Source organism: Myotis brandtii, unplaced genomic scaffold (genome assembly GCF_000412655.1).
Source record: "Myotis brandtii unplaced genomic scaffold, ASM41265v1 scaffold702, whole genome shotgun sequence".
Lineage (NCBI taxonomy): Eukaryota > Metazoa > Chordata > Mammalia > Chiroptera > Vespertilionidae > Myotis > Myotis brandtii.
The window spans coordinates 478,683-499,463 of record NW_005370755.1 but is presented as its reverse complement, the minus strand read 5'-3'; the positions used below and the strand labels follow the sequence as shown (position 1 = coordinate 499,463).

The following is a 20,781-nucleotide window of genomic DNA, read 5'->3' as shown; positions in this document are numbered from 1 at the left end:
CAAGGAGGTGCAAAGTCAGCCACTGCCTGAGGCCACCCAGCAGGAGCTACAGAGAGATCTGCAGATTCCTCCTCTTTGTTTGGGGTTTGGGAGTGCCCAGATGAGGCCCAGCTGTGAAGCAATGCAGGCTGCTGTCAAGCCTTAGGCCTTATTTTGGAAGCTTTGGCACTCTTTGACCCAGCAGCAGTTTGTTAGGTTTTACATTACAAAAGAACAGACCATTCGTATGCAAAAGCCTCTGCTTACAGCTTGGGTGGGTTTGTAAATTGGGTGGGGTGGGGTCTCAGGGAATCACCAGGGTGGAGCAAACTGCATTGGTTGCCAGTCAGCCCTGCCTGGAGAGTTCCTCGGGTCTCTGTGTCCTGTGGCCTCATGCAGGAACAATGATTGATTGCTGCAAGCACCTCTGCGAGAAAGCTGCCCTCACGTTCCTGTCCCGATGCCAGACAGTCCAGTTTCTCCCCGCATGAGTCTTGGTCCCCAGAGTCTCACCTGGAACTGGAGTTCAGAGCAATTGGGAGCTTGTATCTCCCTCCCGATTGAAAAAGACAACAGCACGCCCAGTTGCCAGCCCATTTCTGTGCGCACCTCCATACCTCTGCACTTACTCACCTCCGCACCTCCTACCCATCTCAATGTGCTTTTTTCTTTCCTTCTAGTTGTAGAATTTCCACTCAGCCAGCCTTCCCATGGTTCTGGATGATGTCCATTTTGTCTTTTAGTTGTAGTTTTGATGTGGTTGTGCGAGGCAGCAAGTACAGGTGTGTACCTATGCCACCATCTTGGTTCCTCTGTTTAGTTCACTTTTAAATGATTTTTTTGAGGTTGTATTCCCCAGGAAGATACTCTGAGATAGAATTTATCTTTTTTTTATTTTTTTATATTTTTTTATATTTTTTTATATTTTAGAGATAGAATTTAATATGCACAACGTTCTTTGGAAGTGCCCTTGGGCTCAATAGCTGGGGAGCTGGAGTGGGGGACACATATAAATCAGGCTTGATAACAGTCTCACCTGATCCCATTGGTAGCTCTGGAGCTAAAATGAGCCACCTAAGTTGTCCAGTAGCTATTAGGTGTGGGTCACCCTGGGAAGGAATGTACCAGTATACTTGGGTGAAGTAGTTTTATGCAGCGTATGTCTGCAGAAGGTAGTTGGCCAGTGGCAGTCTCGGATGCTGGGTAAACCAGTCCTTTCTTGAAGGGGGATCAGGACAGTGGTCCTCTTGCACCACCACATATTAATAAATAAACCTCTTTCTGGGCAACATAAACTATGCAAACAGGGGTCAAGTACTAGATTATCTCTGTATGACATAAGACACAAATTTGACTTAACATGATCAACGAACTCTACTAGTCTATGTGATGGGAGATTTTAATGTGCTTGGAAGAATGCAAGATGAAACACTATATAGTATTATAGTTTGTGCTTCAGTGAACAGAAAGTTTAATAAATTTTTCAACATTAGGGAGAAGCAAAAAGGCTAAGATTTGAGCTCATTTGGATTTGGTTTGGCTAGGCTTAGGGACAGTGAGTACACTGCACTATCCTTAGGTAAGATAGATTTATCTTGTATTTCATAAAAACGGTTCTACCTCTGAGAAATCAAACTCTGAGACTTCCAGCTTTTGACCGCAATGACCTTTTCTAACATTTATCTTGCTCCCACACTTCATTAAATATTTTCTTGGCCCTACTCAGAGTTCCTAAGCATCCTCTCTTGTTTAAGTCTGTTAGCTGCCAAAGCCTGCCTTGTATTCATGACCCATCATCTATCACCTCAACTTCTTCACCTACTTTCTTATCCCCACTTACGGTCTGTTACAGCTCTGATTTTTACCACCACCATTCTTGACTTTCTGTTAAAATCACCTTGCCAGCTTCCATCCAGGGTCCACACAAGGGGGGTTCTATTAGTGTCAACATGGAGAAAGCCCTCATTATTGTGCCAAAAACCTTTTTTCCACTCTTAGGATCCCTGCATTTCTTCTGGCCCTCGAACTGCTCTGAACCTCCTCCTATGCGTCTCCCAGTGAGGTTCCCTTTCTCATCATCTACTTTGACCTCTTTGAATGCTTTATAAGTTTCAGAAGCCTGCAATCATCCTCTTCTCACTCACTTCCAATCTCCATGCAACCTTTACAGCAGTCATTTACTGGATGCTTGCAACATGCCAGGCATTATGCTTCAGGTCACAAAGAACTTACATCCTACAGAACCTCAACAAGGTCGGTATTATAATGCACATCTTAAAAGAGGACCAATGGTGCCTTAGCCAGTTTGGCTCAGTGGATAGAGCATCGGCCCATGGACTGAAGGTTCTCAGGTTCAATTCCAGCCAAGGTCATGTACCCCAGTTGCAGGCACAATCCCTGGCCCCCCGTCAGGGCAAGTGCAGGAGGTAATCAATCAATGTGTCTCTCTCACCTCAATGTTTCACTCTCTCTGTCTTTCCCCTTCCCTTCCACTATCTCTAGAAATCAATGGAAAAATATCCTCAGGTGAGGATTAACAACAACAACAAAAAAAGTGGTCAATGGTTATTCAGTTAAATAATCAACTCAGCTGAAGTAACACAGCTTATGTATTTCAAGCAGGATTCACACTATGGTCTAAAATATTTGATTCATACTTCCAGGAGTTTCAACTTATCAAAAACTGAGTGGCAAGCACTGTATTTGGTGTTATAACACACAGAGGTATTAGACACACTCTTTGCTTTGAGGACCTCACAGTAGAATGCCTAGAGAAGGGAGCGTTTCCTCTCCCCACAGGAGTTGGGGGTGATTTCACAATAGAGGTGCTGTTTAAATTATATCTACCAGGTCATTTTGATATCTAATCTCAGTTACAAACCATTGTACCTATCAATTCTTAGTTAGTTTGCTGCTCCTGGGGCTTTAAAGTTGGAACTGACTGGAAATACTTTTCTGTGGAAGTAGACAGTATGAAGAAGGAAAAATATGCTGATGGCTAAGCATAAGGGCTACTCAAAAGGGCTACACATTTGTTTTGAACTGAGTCTGGGTTGATTTAAGGAAATTATGTGTGGACATTTACTCTAAGTTCTTGAAATGTTTTTAGACTTACTGTCATTTTTATATTTTCCTTCACATTGATTCTTGAAAGTTATTTTCAGACTGACACATTTTCTAGATGTGGATATTGAATTTTAATTAAAAAGTAAACCTAAGGGAAGAGGTAAAGAAGAGAGCATGAGTTAATTTAGGGAATAGGGATATATGCCTTTTGCCTTGACTATTTCTTGAGATCTAAAAAATTCATAATTTTAAATATTATGTTAAATTTTGACACAGCAGAATCCTTTTCAGTTGGCCCAATTTTTGTTGGCTTAAGATCTTACCTAGGGCAACATTGACCCTAATAATTTCAAAGCTGAGATTGCAATTATAGGTGTTCAGGTTTTGAACATTGTTTTATCTATTTTCTTCTTTTATTTGCCTTATTTAAAATGAAAATATAAATAGATCTGTATATATATTATATTAGGAGGAAGAAAATGAAACAAGTGGATTTAATACACACACATATATATAATATACTTACACTAGAGGCCTGATGCATGAAATTCGTGCAAGAGTAGGCCTTCCTTCCCCCATCTGCCGACCATGGCTTCCTTCTGGCACCTGGGACCTGGGCTTCCCTCACAGCATCGGCTTCGTCCGGAAGGTTGTCCGGAAGTATGTCCAGTCTAATTATCATGTTACGCTTTTATTATTATAGATGTACTATATATACATTTATAAAAGTTTTCTATATGAGTATTTAAATATGAAGTATGTTTTATTCCACTAGATGGTTTTATTTTTAATCAAATTTTTTGGGGTGACATTGATAAAATTATATCAGTTTCAAGTGTACAATTCTATGAAGCATGTTTTTGTGTTCCTTATTCACACATGTAATTTTAATCTTTAAATGCTAAAATCATAGATAAAAATTTAAAATTCAGTAATAGAGAAAACAAGTCTAGTGCTCAAAATATTTTGATCTACCTTCTCAAACAAAATATATCACATCCTCTCCAGGTACCAAGAAAGAAAGATTAAATCAAATAAACTAACTCCAGTATACTCTGCAGAGACTTACACATTTGGATTGATAAATGTAAAATCTCTCAGTCCTAGCACTTATTACATGTTTTATAAACATATTAGTGCTCTATTCTCACGTTATTGATGAATATATTTATCTTCAAATGATTATTTACCTAATAAATTGTGTATCTTTTACATCACATGTTCTATATATGGTCCTATGAGTTGTAAACAAACAAACAACTGCCAAGAAATAACCCTAAAATACTTGAAAATTCCTGGCTGACCTGAAACATGTTGTGGATTTAACAAATCAAAAGAGATGTTTCTTATGGAATTACACTGGAATGGAATATGCAAACTATGTGTGTTGAGAACATAGCAGTTTCTAATTGGATGCTCCTTGAGGCCATTCAGATGTGCATGATAGACATGGTTTTTGCTCTTGAAATTACTTTAAAATTAATGAGCCTAAGTAAATAAATAAATACATAAAAAATTAAATTAATGAGGAAAAGAATATATGTAGTATACTATCTATCTCTTCAAGGTACAATTTTTATTCTTACTAAGGAAATGCATAGGCAAATAAAAAATAGAAGCTTGAGTTGACTTTTAAATTGTTTGGAATGCATTATTAAGGGAAACTGAGGGACAAAGGCAAAGAATAATTTCTTTCTTATTTCCAGTAGACATTTTTAGAACCTACAAATAGAAAATACTCTTAATTAGTATAATTGACAAAAGAATAACCTCTTTGGCCCTTCTGTATTCTTTCTGCTCACTAATTGCAGTGCTTATATTAACATGTCATATCTACAGGAATATTTTTCTAAATTTAATTCCTCTTTCATTTTTTTATTTAAAAGATATAAGCTACAATACTACACATATTTATTTACTACAGGTAATCACTATATCCTAACTTTTTAAAATGTGTACATTGTTTAACAGAGTTTATTTTGAATTTGTTTTAGAAAATATAACTCTTAAAATATAAAACCATAATTTACCCAGGGAAGATAATTCCTTGTACTCAACTTCCAAAATCATGGAAACATAAATAGTTTATAAATAGTTCACAAAGAATATTTCAATTAATGTTTATTATTTTTTTATGTTTTTAGCTCTAGTTTTTACTCACCAATGCTTATTCTGAAATTTTATAAAAAGATCAAAATTCATTTTCTCAACTCTTCCACTACCCACTAGTACTCTTTGAATATATTTGTAACATCATAATCACTAAATAACAAATTTTAAATCTGTGTTGAGACTAAAAACATGACAATTATAAAATTAAATTCATTATTAATATCAAGTGATATGCAATTTATTCTTATTTTTAGAATATGGCTGGATATATCTTAAATGTAAGTAAATCTTTATGTTTACTGATCAAATTAATTTCATTTTTTAATGTTTTTCTCTAAAAAGTACACTGTTCCATTAGAAACTCTTAGTTCAGAAACAGAATATATGTAGGTATTTATTTTCAAAGCTATCTAATATCATGTACTAGTAATAACTACTAAATGAAATATTTAAATACTTCCATCACATTTTCAAAAGAAATACATTAGAGGTGCAAAAATGCCTTAATGTTAAAGAGCACCATAACTCTACTGATAATTCAAATATTCTCAAGTTCATTGCCTCTTTAATCACACTTAACATTTAATTGCATAGTTTTCACTTAAAAATCACTGAAATTGGTTTAGAAGAACCTTCAAATACTTGCTTTCTCTATACTATGATTTTAAAAATCAAAATAAATTTTAGGTTATGATGTTCCAGTACATGTTTTAACACATCCGTGAATATTAACTTATATAAATTACAATTAAAATGCCTAAAAAGTGAGAATTTATTTCTTATGAGTGGATTTTGCATGCCGTTAGAATATTTGATGAATAATTACTCTGAATATATGAATTCTTTTCCTTTTAATCTAAGTAAATTATGTGTTATCATAAATAATACTTTTCTGGTTCCTTTGATGAAACAAAATGAAGCAAAATATCTTGAGAGTTGAAGTGCCGCAGAAACATTTCCTAATAGTCCGAAATTTTCATAATCATAAATACTAACTTTAAATTTTTATTTTTAACTCTCAAAATGATCTTATACTAGTATTTAGGCTTCTAGAACCATTTCCATCTCAGTTCAGTTTGTTTTATGTTTTTTACTTTATTTCTATTGTTTATGCTATTACAGATGTCCCCATCCTCCCCCTCTTTTTTCACTCCTCCTCCCCAACCCTTGCACCCCTTCCCTTTGGACATCACCACACTGTTGTTGTCATGGCCATCATCAGAACCTTAAAATTATATAATATTTACACAGGGAACTCAGAAATTCTGGACGGTATAATACTGTGAAATATGCACAGTAAAAATGATTAATGGAATAGCTTCAGAGTTTGGTTTATCCTCACCCGTAGGGATAGATAACAGCAACAATGAATAGAGACCACAGACAGAAGTCACTGTACTGCACTTGGAATAGCTGTCTGAATATATGTATGAAGAACCAAGACATTATTAGATTTACACGGACTTGGATACTGTAACTTCTTTTGCCCTTTTCAGAATTGTTTAGCAGAATGGTCAAGGAGTAATTTGTATGCCCATATTAAGCAGAGGATATGTGTGAACAAGGCAATGGGTCTGACTGACCAGCACATACATGAAATTTGGTGGAGGCGGGAAATGCACCTATTAGTCTTAAGAAAGCATAACCATTTGTGAGAATGATGGGAAGAAAGATTCTGAGAAGCATAATTCTACTTATATTACATGCACGTCATTTCCCTCTTCAGGGAAGAAGGATTCAAGGAGGGCATCTCTGTCCAGAAAGAACAGGAAAAAGTTTTATCTTGACTTGTAGTGTCATCACCCACAAGAGAAATTTCTCAAAAGTATCTGTTCTATACTGAAGGATTTTTAAAAAGGAGTCAAAGTAGATAAGCCCAGACATAGCACAAGGCCCTTTAAAAATGTGTCTGCCTTGGGCAAGCTAGGCATGCATTTCAGATTCCTCAGAATATACTGTCTGTGCTGGGATCCCATTACCTCATTCATGGACAGCACCTCCCCAAACAACCTCTTGGCATACAGACCCTTTTCCTATGATTCACACCGGGCCAGTGCTGCCAAATTAGGTGAGTTTCTTGGTCAAGAACATTCAGTCGATCCCCAGTTTGCTTAAAATAAAATCCAAATATCAGCCGATTATTTACACTCCTCCAAGCACCAATCTCCACCTATCTTCCCTTACTGTGCTCTGTCATATAGTGGATGCTGCATATATGTTAGTTGATCTATTCGTATTCCCCAAGCATGCAACACTTTTCCAATTTCTTAATTTTAGGAGAAAAGAAAACTAGTTATATTTGATAATTGTAATGTATAGTCCTTGTCCTAGATCCTTCGTATGTATTTTGGGAAATTGCTATTTCACAGGATGGGAATTATTGATCCTCTGCTGTGCACAAGAACCTGAGGGTTTGACAGTGAGAATGACTTGCTTCTTATGACATAGCTGGTAAAAGACAGAGCAGACTCTGGAAAGAACTGGTGTGAATCAGCGTCCATATCTCTTCCTCCTCATCACACCACCCACCCGTGTCAGTTATTCTTTTATAACATGTTTTTTCCACATCCTAGTATTTGCACTCAGATTTTTTCTGCTCAACAAAGTTCCCCCCCGTAGCCCCCCCTCCCAGTATTCAATTATTCTTTTTTTTTCAGTTAGACGGTAATCTCTGTCTTCAGTAAATTATTATAGAAAACTTGCATCATAAATATTTGTCACAACCATTATTAATATTTATAACCTACTTTTAGTACATTTAAAAGATTTCTACTAGAATATTAGCTATTTAAGAGTAAAATGTATGTCTTTAATTTTTGTGATCTCAGGAAATATATAGAGCAATCTCCCAGTCAATATTGAGCTTGAATGAATGAAAAAAAATGACTAGGTATTCCTAATAAATACTCCTTAACTCTATACAGTTATTAATAAAGTAATATATCACTCAAAAACCACTATAGTGCCCTGCAGTATGTTTGAGATTGCTGGTGATGAATATAATTATGATGAATAAACCTTTACTAGGTTAATTAAATCTAAAATACCATTTCATTTCTAAACTATTAGTTAAGCCCTAGCTGGGTTTCCTCAGTGGATAGAGCATCAGCCTGTGGACCAAAGGATCCCAGGTTCAATTTTGGTCAAAGGTACATACCTTCCCTCCATTATGGGCTCCTCCTGGCCTGGGCCCTGGTCAGGGTGTGTGCAGGAGGCAACCAATTGATCTGTTTCTCTCACACTGATATTTCTCTCTGTTTTCCTCTCTCTCTTCCACTCCCTCTAAAATCAATGGAAAATATCCTTGGGTAGGATTAAAAATATATATAAACAAATAAAAACATTAGTTATTTTTAATGGCTTGTTTCAAATGCCAGATCAGGATTCGATGTCTTCTTGCAGATATTTTTTTATGAGGTACTCTTTGTTTTACTGTCACTTTCTAACCCCCTCATTGTGTGTGTCTAGCCACAAATCCATACACTCCTTTGACTCATACCTGCCTGCAATAAAGATTTTAGCAGTAGGGGTCTTGGTCACATCATATAATTGTCGTTAAGGGTTTATCATAACTTATTTGGCTTGTGTGGGTGGTAATAATATTTACTACTCCTATATTAAAAACATAAAAACATAAATAACATTAATGTAGATTTTCACTAGTTATAGCCTCTAACAGCATGCCCTTGACATCAGGGTAGGTGTAGAATATTAAAATAAAATTGGCATGAATATTTAATATAAGAAGTTGCATATGAATCATGGTTTCAAATTTAATATATCTGATGGTAATAATTAAATTCATTATAAAAAGTAGAGGAGATAAGAATAAAATAAATGATAGGACAAATTATTTCTTTATATGAATTATCCCATGTGAGCATGTGACTGCTAAGTAATTAATGTCACTCACTATTTTATCTTGAATGAATTATAAAGAAAACACCATTCAGCCTGCTCCTTTGCCAGCAGTGTATGTGAGATATTTTATTAGATGTTAAGGGAGGATTTCTCTAATTTTATTTAGTTGTTTGTCATTTCATGCCTTTGATATAATTGTCATTAATTAACAGATTTTTCTTGCCAATTAGAAACACAGTAAATTGTCTTCCTTTAAAGAAGATGTAGTATCTAGCAAAACAGAATTATTATTTCCATAAAATATACAAAAGAGCAAATCATAAAGTTCTAAGTGATTAAATAAGAGCTATTACCAACATTGTTAGATTCTTATCTACCTTAAGTCAAATTGAATTTTTAAAATTATTGATTAAGTACTCCTGGAATCAAGTTCTCCTATGCAGAAATGAGAATAAAGACACAAATTAGTCTTAGTCTCCTTCCACAAGGCAATGTAGCAATTTATTATTGGAGGATTAATTTTGAGTAGTTGAGGATAAATTGTGCTCATAATTTGGATAAATTGTTGTTTACTTATTTTTAAAAAAGGACAGTTAGTGTTTGTTAGAATGTCACATTATTCAGATCCCATTAATGGGTTACTTTTATCATGACAATTCCTGTGAGGACACTAGGATAATCTACACTAATAAAAGAGAAAGATGCAAATTGATTGTACCTTTGCGACGCTCACCAGCCAATCAGGAGTGAGTATGCAAATTAATCCAACAAAGATGGTGGGTTAATTTGCATGCACAGGCACTGAGCAGCCAGCGGCAGGGTGGGATGCCCCACCCCCGGCCGCTCCAGGCCTCTGGGTAGCATGGGAAGGCGGAAAGGCGGCTCCAGGCTGGAGTGAAGGTGGTGCCAGCAACCAGGGGAAGGAAGGCCCATTCTTGCACGAATCTTTGTGCATCGGGCTTCTAGTTACCACATAATCAGCTAGCTCTACCTGGTTACCTTCCTGACAATAATTCTTGAGGAGGCAGCCTTGGTAGAAAGAGCCTTGGCTAGAGACACAATGAGAACCAGGGTCAAATCCCAGGTTGGCAACTTACTAACTTTATGATATTGGTAAATTGCTTATCCTTTTCAAACCTGTCTCCTTATTATTTAATTGATAGAATAATATCTGTTAGGCAAGACAAGATTTCCTGAAAATTGAGTTTTAGCATGTAAAATGAATAGTTTTGTTCCAGGCATAATTCAACTAAAGGTACTATGATCTGAAGAAATTATTTAATAGGTGACTTTAAAGGGACCATAAATATACTTACTAAGAACTGGTAAACTTTATAGATGAACTAAATACAGGAATTACCCAACAGATTGCATAACCCTTAGAAAAATAGACTTTTATGTAGAGAGAGAACAAAATGAAAGAAAGGCATTATTTGGAAGTTAATAATTATTTGTTCCTCCTTGGTGGTAGAATATAGTCTCAGAGGACTTATTCTAGTTCGGGTGTGTTTGAGTCTTTATTCTTTATGGCACACTGTAGTGTCCTCTGGAAAAGACTCATGTTGGACCTTGCTATGTTCGTTCTTCCATATCAGTCCCGAAATGTTCATAGCAGACACCTCTGTCTTTCTCTCTCTGGAGCTTTGCATGATTACTCAGTAAGCTATAAAGTGTCTCTGCCCTAGTTATAATAGTTCCCCTTATCTATGGGACATACTTTCCAAGGACGCCAGTGGATACCTAAAACCGCAGATAGTACGGAACCATATACACATATATGTGTGTACATATATACCATTTTGTCCTATGTGTACTTTATGGCTCCTCTTTGGCATACCCGAATTGCCCGTATTGCTACTCTTATACTTCGGGGCCATTATTAAGCAAAATAAGGGTGACTTGAACACAAGCACTATGATACCCCAAGAGTCGATCTGATCAAGATGGCTACTAAGTAAGTGACTAACTGGTGGGTAGTATCTGGGTGGGACAGGAAGTATGACCTGAGATTCCATCACGCTGCTCAAAATGCCACGCAATTTAAAACTTATGATTCTTCATTTATGCAATTTTCCATTTAGTGTTTTCACACAGTGGTTAGCCGTGGGTAACTGAAACTGCAGAAAGCAAAACCACAGATAAGGGGGAGTGCTGTACAGGCATTCGCCAGGACCCTGGGTCTCATTATCTACTTTAACCCAGATTGCTAAGCAGTGTTATTACTGTTACTGCGGTTACATTTTGTAACTTACGTAGCCCTTGGAGTTCTCTTGCAACTCCATAATCTCCTAACTCTTCATGACTATTTTATATTGAAGGTGGGAGGAGAGAGTTGCAGCTCTAATTGGGCTGAAATAGAAAAAGAAAAGCTTCTAGAATGCTGACAAAAAAAAACACAAAAACTAAAAACCTATTTGCTTGGTTTTCTGGGTCAGGTTTCCTGCCTTGCACCCCAGATATCCCCACTGGACTGTAAAAGGTCAAATTGACCAATTACCCTGCAGTTGCAGTTTTTTTGTGTTTTTTTCTGGACTCTTGGCCATGCCTTTGCTATTCAACAACTTCATTCCCTTTAGATATAATCGGTTTAATACACATGTAGTAATAACTAACATTTTAAGAGTGTACTAGACTCTGTGATAAGCTCATTGTCTCTACTATTTCATGTAGCTTTATATATATATATATATATATATGAATTAAATAGTATCTGAGTCATTTAGGTTAGACTAATATAGTACATCCAAACTAAATAAGGTATGGTAGCAACATTAATTTTTAAAATATGTATAAAATCAGGGCAATAATGTTTAACCTCACCTTTACCTCCTAGTAAATTGGTTTTTGTTGCCTAAAGCATTGAGTTGAGAAAGATTTTGAGCCCTCATCCAGTCCAGGCAGGAAAGAATACAGTAATGGTATTAGTTTCCTGAGGTTGTTGTAACAAATTACCACAAACTTGGTGACTTAAAACAACAGAAATATATTACATCACATTTCTGGGGGCCAGATTTTTGAAATCAAGGTGTTGGTGTGGCCCCCTGCCTTCCAGAATCTCTAAGGAAAATCTGTTTCTTGCCACCTCCCGCTTCCGGTGTTCCTTGGCTTATGGCTGCATCACTCCCATCTCTGCCTCCTCCTCCTCACACTGCCTTCTCTGTGTGTCTGTATCTAATCTCCTCCTGCTCTCTGTTACCAGGATACAGTATGATCTCCTCACCTCAAAATCCCCAACTGAATCATATCTATACAGACTCTTTTCCCAAATAAAGTAGCATTCACAGGTTTCTGTGATTAGCATGCAGGCATATTGGGGGATTCATTATCGACCTACCGCAGCGATTGTTTGGCAATATTTACCATGGATGACTTGAGGGGGCGTTGGTATATTATGCATGCTATGTTTTGCCATCTGTGACCTAGTGTGTCATTTTACAAATAAGTGTTAGGTTAAATGACTTGTCCAAGATTAGTATATCAGGAAAATCCCCGCAGGAAATACATGGTATACAAAGTTAGAGTAATGGAAGAGAGTTTAGCAAAGGAGGTTTTATAAACGTATGGGCAGGTTGAGGAGCAGCAACTGGGATTGTTGAAGTAACTCAAGACGCGTCACAGAATTACTAGGCCTGACTGAACAAGGGGTGTTTACCCTGACCTGACAGCAGCTGTGGTCTGCAGGAAAGTGGAGGCTCAGGGGTAAAACCAAACTCACTCGTCTGTCTTATCTTCTGCTGTTGCTTTTCACTGGCGGAACCCAAGTGAAAGCCAAGGGACAGCTAGCCTCTGATCATGCATTTGGGTCAGTTTCACTGGGTATGTGGCGAAGTAGAGAAGAGTGGAGACTGAATCTGGCAGGGCAAGGACAAATATGCAGGGCAGTCCCACACATCGTTAGAGTCATAGCTGGGAGCATAGTCTAAGCTTCTTCATTACACAGTTTATTGCAATTTTCAACATATCCAGTTTAATACAACAAATGTTTATTGAGTGTATGCAATGTTAAGGCTCTCTGTGTAGTACTCCAAAAAAATCCAGATACTTTTGTAGGTTATAGCAAAAACAGACTAGAGTTAATGACAAAATCAGCATTCTTTTTATCATACTCATGTGAGTCTGAACTTAAGTAGGAATCAGAATCAAAATACATAGAAGGATACATGTTTGAGCCACATTGGAATAAGCATTGATTAGGACTTGGCAAAAATATCGGATATGGGATGGAATGGAAAACAATAAAAATGAGAGTGCCAAATATGAATCTAAGATTTTAAAACCAAGTTAGAAAATGTTTCTGAAACTTACAAAATTAATAGAGTTAGCAGACATTCTCTTATGGAGGATTTTATTTTGAATCTTAAATTTGAAGTTCAGCAGGATAGCTATGTCAATATGAGACATTTGAAATATGGATGAGGTGGTATGGGAAGTAGGGAATATAATAAAGATACTGTTCATTTATTAATAAAATAACATTGATTTTGTTTACTATGAGCCATATACTTAACACGAATTTAGCCATAGACTAATGATCAACTAATACTACTTCTTCCAGAAAAATCATTAGAGATGACAGACACTTAAGTTAACAGTCTAAGAAGACTCTGATAGGTATTACAGTATGGAAGGTATACATAAATAAAGACCTGTTAATTCCTGTTCAGAGATGACAGTGGAAATCACACAAGTGGCCAAAAAAAAATGCTTTGAATAAGGGCACCACATAATTCTCATATTTGGGATATTTCAGACAGATCTTTTGGATGTAATGGTAATGGATTGTGTTTTCTGACTTTGTAAATAGGAATGTTACGTAAATAGCTTCAAATGAAATCAAATTCTGAAAAACTACAATTTTTCAGTTGATTCCAGGTGTTTGCTAATTATGTTATATTTCCTAAAGCCATTGTAGCATTTCATATTTAAGGCATGAGAGGGAAAAGCAGGTGTCAATGATTATAATAAGAATACCCAGGAAGACTGACAAATTAGGTTAGAATAAAAGAGTAACATCAGACAGAGAGCGAGTTTCAAAATGAAGGGTGTTCAGTGAAGTAAAATAGTGCAGAATGCCAGGAAAATGTATGAATGAGAGAATAAACCTGCTGACCAATGAAAAGGAGGTTTTGGTGACTTTTTCAAGACTAATTTGAATAGTAAAAGTGCAGCAAAGTTGCAGAAAACTAGAGCCCTAAGGAGTGAAAGACTATAAAATAAACAAATAGCCAAAGTAAGAATAGCAAATATTTCCAAAGTAGAGAAATGACAAAATTGAAGGAACTTTCATTTTTAGAATATGGAGCATCAAAATATACCTTAAAGCTGACAATATTGAGTGAGCTTGAACTTGTACTAGAAGGAAACACTGGTAAATGATTAAAGAAAACAAAATGAAATGATGTCAAGAGTACATTTTACAGGGTAAATATTGTGAAAGGTAGAAAGTTTTTTTTTAATTTTTCTGTTCAATGATACAGATAATAATTAATGTGATAAAGAGTCAATAAGAAATTAAAAATGGAAACAGAGGGCTATTTTAGGAGGAACAGATCAGAAGATTTAGGACAAATCCCCATGAATCTATACCTTTTTCTAACAACAATTGAAAGTTTGAGTATTCAGGTGGTGGCAGTACCCTTTGGCCAAGGAGTGGCAAAACGGGAAAACCAATGGGAAAAGATCATATGATGATGTTAAATACTTTCATTGAAATTGTTAATAATGGAGTGCAGGCTAGGAGAGAAAAGAAGCATCATAGAAAGCGGGCATTTAAAAATTATGAATCATTTCAGCCTTCTTCCCATGACTGCAAGGCCTTTCATGATCGGGCCCCTACCAGGCACATTAGTTTTCTCAGACTTTCCAAAATTTGCCAAGTTCTTAGGCTCATTCCTCACATCTGTCTATCTGGCTTCTTCTCATAATTCAGATCTCAGAACACATTTCCTAACTAACCCTATCTAAAGTAGCTCTTCAACACCATTTTATTAATTTATTACAATGCCCTCTTAATTCTCTCCATAATCCTTAATATAATTTATTGTTATTTATATATCTATTTTATATTTATTTGGTTTCTCTGTTTATTTGTTGGCTCTTTTGGTAGAAGGAAAGCTTCATGAGGGTAGAGATGATATTTTAGACCCAATTTTCATCAGTGCCAGGTCTTCAATAAACGTTTTAAGTGGATGAATATGTAACAGAAGGATAAGAAAATAAAACGAGGATGAAGGGAAATTCAGTCCAATGAGGAGTAAGGGAAATGTAGAGAACATAGTGAGAAAGTAGAATTATACCTTGTGTGAAATTATTCTCAGAGTTCTTCATCACGTAGCATGTCTAAGTAATACCTAAAGCTAAGTTTCGACCTCCCAATGGGTGAATGATGTGGAATGGAAATGGAAGAAAAGAATGGCTCTAAAAGTTGGGAAGATCCTAATCTGGATTGTTCGAGCCACAAAAATGTACCAAAGATCAGAAGGATAGCTAAGACCACTGAACAATGTGGACAAACTTAAATTGATGGCATTAATTCAGCCTAATTGCTACTCACTACTTGCACAAGTAAATTATTATTTATTCTAGACATGAGGGAAGAAATGGAGATTTCATTTATTTTATTATCTGGGTAGCATCTGCAGCGAAACAGGTTTGTAAAACATTATTATGGACCAATGATTTTATTTCATTTTCATCAGTGCCATCACCATTATCTTCTTTGTTTTCTTCATCACCATCACTGTCTTTAGGAACCTTCCTTTGGAGCATTCATAAGCGCTGACTCTTGCATTAAGCACAGTTTTATATGTCTACATTGATTGTGTATCTTTTCTTCTTTATCTCCCTTTTTAATCTTCCTTATCCCTGCTACAATGATATTTTTCCTCCGTTTTCGGCTGGAGGGTATTGAATTAATGGCCCATAGATATAATGAAACAGTAAAAGTTTGGCTGAAGTTAACATTTTTAAAAAAACAGAATAGCCCATAAGTTTTCACTGGCCATATGTGTGTGTTTATTTTCTTTTTGTGAAACCATTAACCAACGTGAGTGAGAAAACAAGTTTAAGTGGCAAGGTATAAACATCTGAAGGCTGGGCAAAATGATGCCTTAATGTGACAAATGGCATTGCTCAGTTTTATTATTGTAGAGAAACGTCTTCCCTTCAGACCAAAATAGAGAAACAAATAGCATAAGCTAGAGAAAAAATGGTATACACGCTTCAGAGATTTTGGTCGTCCCTTGGTGGTTTTTTAAAAAAATGTCCTTATACAAACCAGACCTCATTATAAAGAAAAATGTCCATGCTTTAGTTTTCAGTGTAGTACCTGTTACATCTCCCCCCCCCCCACATCCAATGAAAAAATCCTTTAATTCACCCCAAGAAAAAATGTATGAGAGGGAAAACAAAGATGGTTAATAATTTTATTTCTGGAAAAATTGATAATGCACCTGTCAAATTGTACTTATTCCAGTGGCCTTGGTGATATTTTTTTTTAGTGACAACAGCAAAGATTCCAAAATTCTTTCCATGGGCCACATGAAATATGGAGCAGCACACATTATTAGTTTTAACACAGAGTGATTTATTGAAACCCAACACTATTATTAAAATACTGGATTTTTTTTTCTTTTTCATCACACTATCGCTCTAAATGAATCCATATTCTCATTTCTTTATCTATTTCCCTATCCCTCAAAAAAGCCATCTGCTATTTTCTTTATGAAAAAATAAAACCTACAATTAGTGTCTTGTTCATCTTTTCTTTCTCAAAAAAAAGAGAAGAGAACTATTATGCAAATACTCTGCAATTTTGTTTCAAATACTCTTTGTAGTGTAATGAGCAATTTTCCTTAATACAACCCAGCTTTTTTGCCAGGACTTACTAATAGATATTTTAGAGAGAACTTTCAAGTGATTTTTTCACATTCTGCTGATGTAAACTTTTCAAATGCATATTTAGAATAGAATTATCATTACTCCTTGAGTTGGAAAGAAAAAAACACACCTATTGTTTATATATTCCATGCTAAAAAGAAGCTTGAAATAAACTCAAAATCTCTCTTTTACCTGACATTTTATTATTTTCTTTATCTTAAGAAATGGTCTGTACCAGATAACACTCTTAGGAAATCAGAGAGATTTTTTTTTTGTCTTTTTCTGAAAGCCTATCATAAGTGATAGCAGTTGAACTGTAAGCACAAATTTGTTGTTTGACTTTAGTTGCTTCTTGGGAACTAAAGTAGAATTAGACCCCATTTATAGAGGTATGGCTAATTCAGGTGTCTGAGGCTGTCTTCTTGTTAAAAGACAAGCATCTACAGTGAGGAGTGCTGACGGAACCGAAGTAAAAATAATCATATTTTCACTGTCATAATAAATAGCACTGCGCTAAGAATCAGAAAGCTGGAGTCTTAAAACTGACCCTGTTACTCACTTGGGAGCGATCTGAGGCAGCAATCCTACTCACCCTCATTTTACAGCACAGAATTACTACCTCTTTTGACTGCTTTATAGGGTTATAAAAAGGGTCAAAACACTGTTGCATGTTACTGCTTTTGAAATAGATTATAGAGACACAGATTTAATGGAAGTATTCTAGGAGTTCTCAGAGTTTCCTATTACCTACAGTGGCTTCATCTAGGGAGCTTGATACAAGTGCAGACTTTTGATCCATTTCCGCACCTGATTTTCTGGGAGTGGGATCAAGAATGCTACACTTGGGATAAACTTAGGTGACCCTTATGCACATGAAAGACAGAGCTACCAGAGAAGAAAAATAGAGAGAATACAATCAGGATACATTTAAGTTAACGAGATAGCTGATATTGAGTGGCTAATTAAATATTTAATTTGGTACTTGACTAAGTTAGATACTCATTTGATTGTATGTTTTGCTTATTTGTTGGTGTGTGTGCATATTTCTATGTGTGCATATCAGCACAGGAACCCTCTGACTTACACTCTTAATATTAATTAATGTTGAATTAATCAACTAATCTTAGTACTGGATTGCATAACAGGTCATTTAACTTGGCTGTCATTCCTCTCTGCACTCTCCTATAACCATAGTGGTTTGCTTTACTTCACATGTTTACTGAAATATACAGTAAGTAAAACCAAAGTGTTGATCTAGCTGGGGCCATATCAATCGTAATAACTCAAGTTTCTGGCTTTGCTGATTCTTCAGAAACTCCAGTCCCCAGTAAACCTTTCCCAAATAGTTTGGGAGGTTCCTGGGTGTCTCATACACACTCATAAACTGGTCTCCCAGTTCAGTCACCCTGTGGTATCTACAGGGTCTTTGTCCTTTCTTACCAGCTCTTGCCCCCAGGTGGAGCCACTGAGAGGTCCTAGCCCTGGCACTGTTGACTAGCACCCCCTGAGAATGCCAGTGCCCTTGCCACACGTGATGCCTCTTTGGGCTTCCCATCTTCAGGTGTTGTTGTGGTGGTCTCAGCCAGGAAGCATAGAAGCTGGTGTTCTGACTGGCCTGGTTCCTGGGGTGTCTCGGGAAAGGGGGATTGGAGGACCTAACCTACTTGGAAACATCTGGGAAATGAGGATTTCAGATTCTGCAAAACTGACTCTAAAACAAAGTTCTTTGAGTAAAGCTGATGCCATCCTACCAGCTTATTTCTTCTGTGTGGACCTGAATCACTCCTTTCTCCAGGCATGTGCCCGTACTGTCCCACCCGTACTTACTCAAGCACTAAAATGTTACACCTCACCTAAGACTCTGGCTAGATTCAGTCAATTTATATACTCCACCAGACACACCCCATAATTGTGAATAATCTTTAAACTCAACTGAACTCAACACCACTAAAACAGTAGTGGAGGTTAAAAGTGAGTAATAGCCTCAGAAATAGCTTTAAGATAATAACAATAAAAGCCAAGTGCTTCTTCAAGGCTAAAGATGAAAAACAGCAGTCTCTAGCTACCTACCTCTCCCTTCTCCGACCCCATTTTCCATGGACCAAAGCAATCACTTCCAACTTTTTGGCAATTTCTCCTGTAGCTTAGCTCCATATATCTAAATAATATGTTTATATTGTCAACTCCTGTTTTTTTTTTTTTTGGTATTATGCATCATATAGTATTAACTTTTCACTAAAACAATAGGAATATATCTTTTACACCCTTTCCATCACCACTTTGCTAAAGTGTACCTCCCTGCCCCTCATCTTCCAATTTAGTCATATGTTTGCTTATTTCAGCATCTCGTGTTTACGTTGTTATGATTATAGAACCATTTCCAGCTGTGTTCTGTAGTAAATACAATTATCTTCTTGTGCAATTCTTGAGAGAAACATCAATGATGAATCATTGATCGGCTGCCTTCCATGCCCACACTGGGGATTGAGCCACAACCCAGGCATGTGCCCTGACCAGGAATTGAACCATGACCTCCTGGTTCATAGGTCTACGCTCATTCACTGAGCCACACCAGCCGGGCGCTCTTAATGCACTTTAATCTCACTAGGTATTCTATCAGTTTCATCTTCTAGGATCACCTTTCCAGAGTAACATGTCCTACTCCAGCCTGAATGTTGTTATCTCATTCTGCTGCACATCCTCTATTCTGAAATATTCCATCACTGCTATTTCCTTGTTTCCTTAATTTAATATATTCTTTATTTAATACACACATCTAACAGAGAAAGGAAGCACCTGAGATAATATTTTTTAAGAACAGATATGTCTGAACATGCCTGTATATCTACTCACCTTGTTAACATTTTCCTGGGTATAGAATTCAAGGTTTAAACAAAACTCAGAATTTTGAAGCTACAGCTCCATCTGGAAGAAGGAACTAGAGCATGCTCCCAATTTTCAGCATCTGCTAATTAACTAAGTCTAATATTTTTGTCAGAGTCCTTCTCTTTCTATTCTGCCTAATAGTACAGTTCACAATGCTTTTTGTTACTCCCTCCTAAGGATGGAGGGAAGAATAGATCAGTAGTCCAAGTTGTTCCTAAATATACTTTGACACAATCTTGTGCAAGTCATGCATGCCCTCCTGCTCGGCTTACCGAGGTTTATGGTGCTAACACTCCTGGAGCCTTTGGTGGTGTACGCCTGTGTATACCCGTGGTGTCAATCGGATTTCTTCTCAGTTTCCCCCTTGCCAAGTTAGGCTTCAGATTTCTTATGTTTGCCAAGCCAGTTCCTACTTCTAGTATTCTTTCCTTGTTGCTTCATCTGTATGATATTTGGTTTCTGGCTTTTTATTAATTTCTTTATTGTTACTAAATTGGAATTAAGAGCAAATGGAAGTAAATGTGTGTATTCAATTTGCTACGCCATCTTAAAAAGAAGTTCAATATAGCTTTCTGTCCTTGATTTTTTGGTTTGAAAAAATTTTAAAGCTACAGAAATTATTCAAGTACAATTATTCAAGTACCTTCATATAGGTAAACTGATTGTAATAATTGTCATATATGTATCATACCCCTGTTTGTGTGTGTGTGGGGGGGTATGTGTGTGTAATGTCATATCTGTTTTAAATTCATATAAAGACATTTTCAATAACTTTTCATTGGAAACTCACTTTAGGATGCACTAAAATCTATATTCATTAAGCAAAAGTGCCTTTATAATTATGATAAAAATAGAAATGTTTCCTTATTTAATGAATTTGGAATAAACAATTTTTTTTGTCTCAACTAGCTCTCAAATTTTATAATTCTATGAATAAGATGTCACTTATAATTTTGAAAATAAAATAAATTTGAGTTAAGGTGGACTTAGGAAAAATAT

General features: G+C 36.3%; 1 protein-coding gene across 5 annotated transcripts in view; it reads left to right on the top strand.

Annotated features, from left to right (window-relative positions):
* Nucleotides 1-20,781, top strand: part of ERBB4 (erb-b2 receptor tyrosine kinase 4) — a 916,002-nt gene that overhangs the window by 743,740 nt on the left and 151,481 nt on the right. The window lies entirely within an intron of this gene.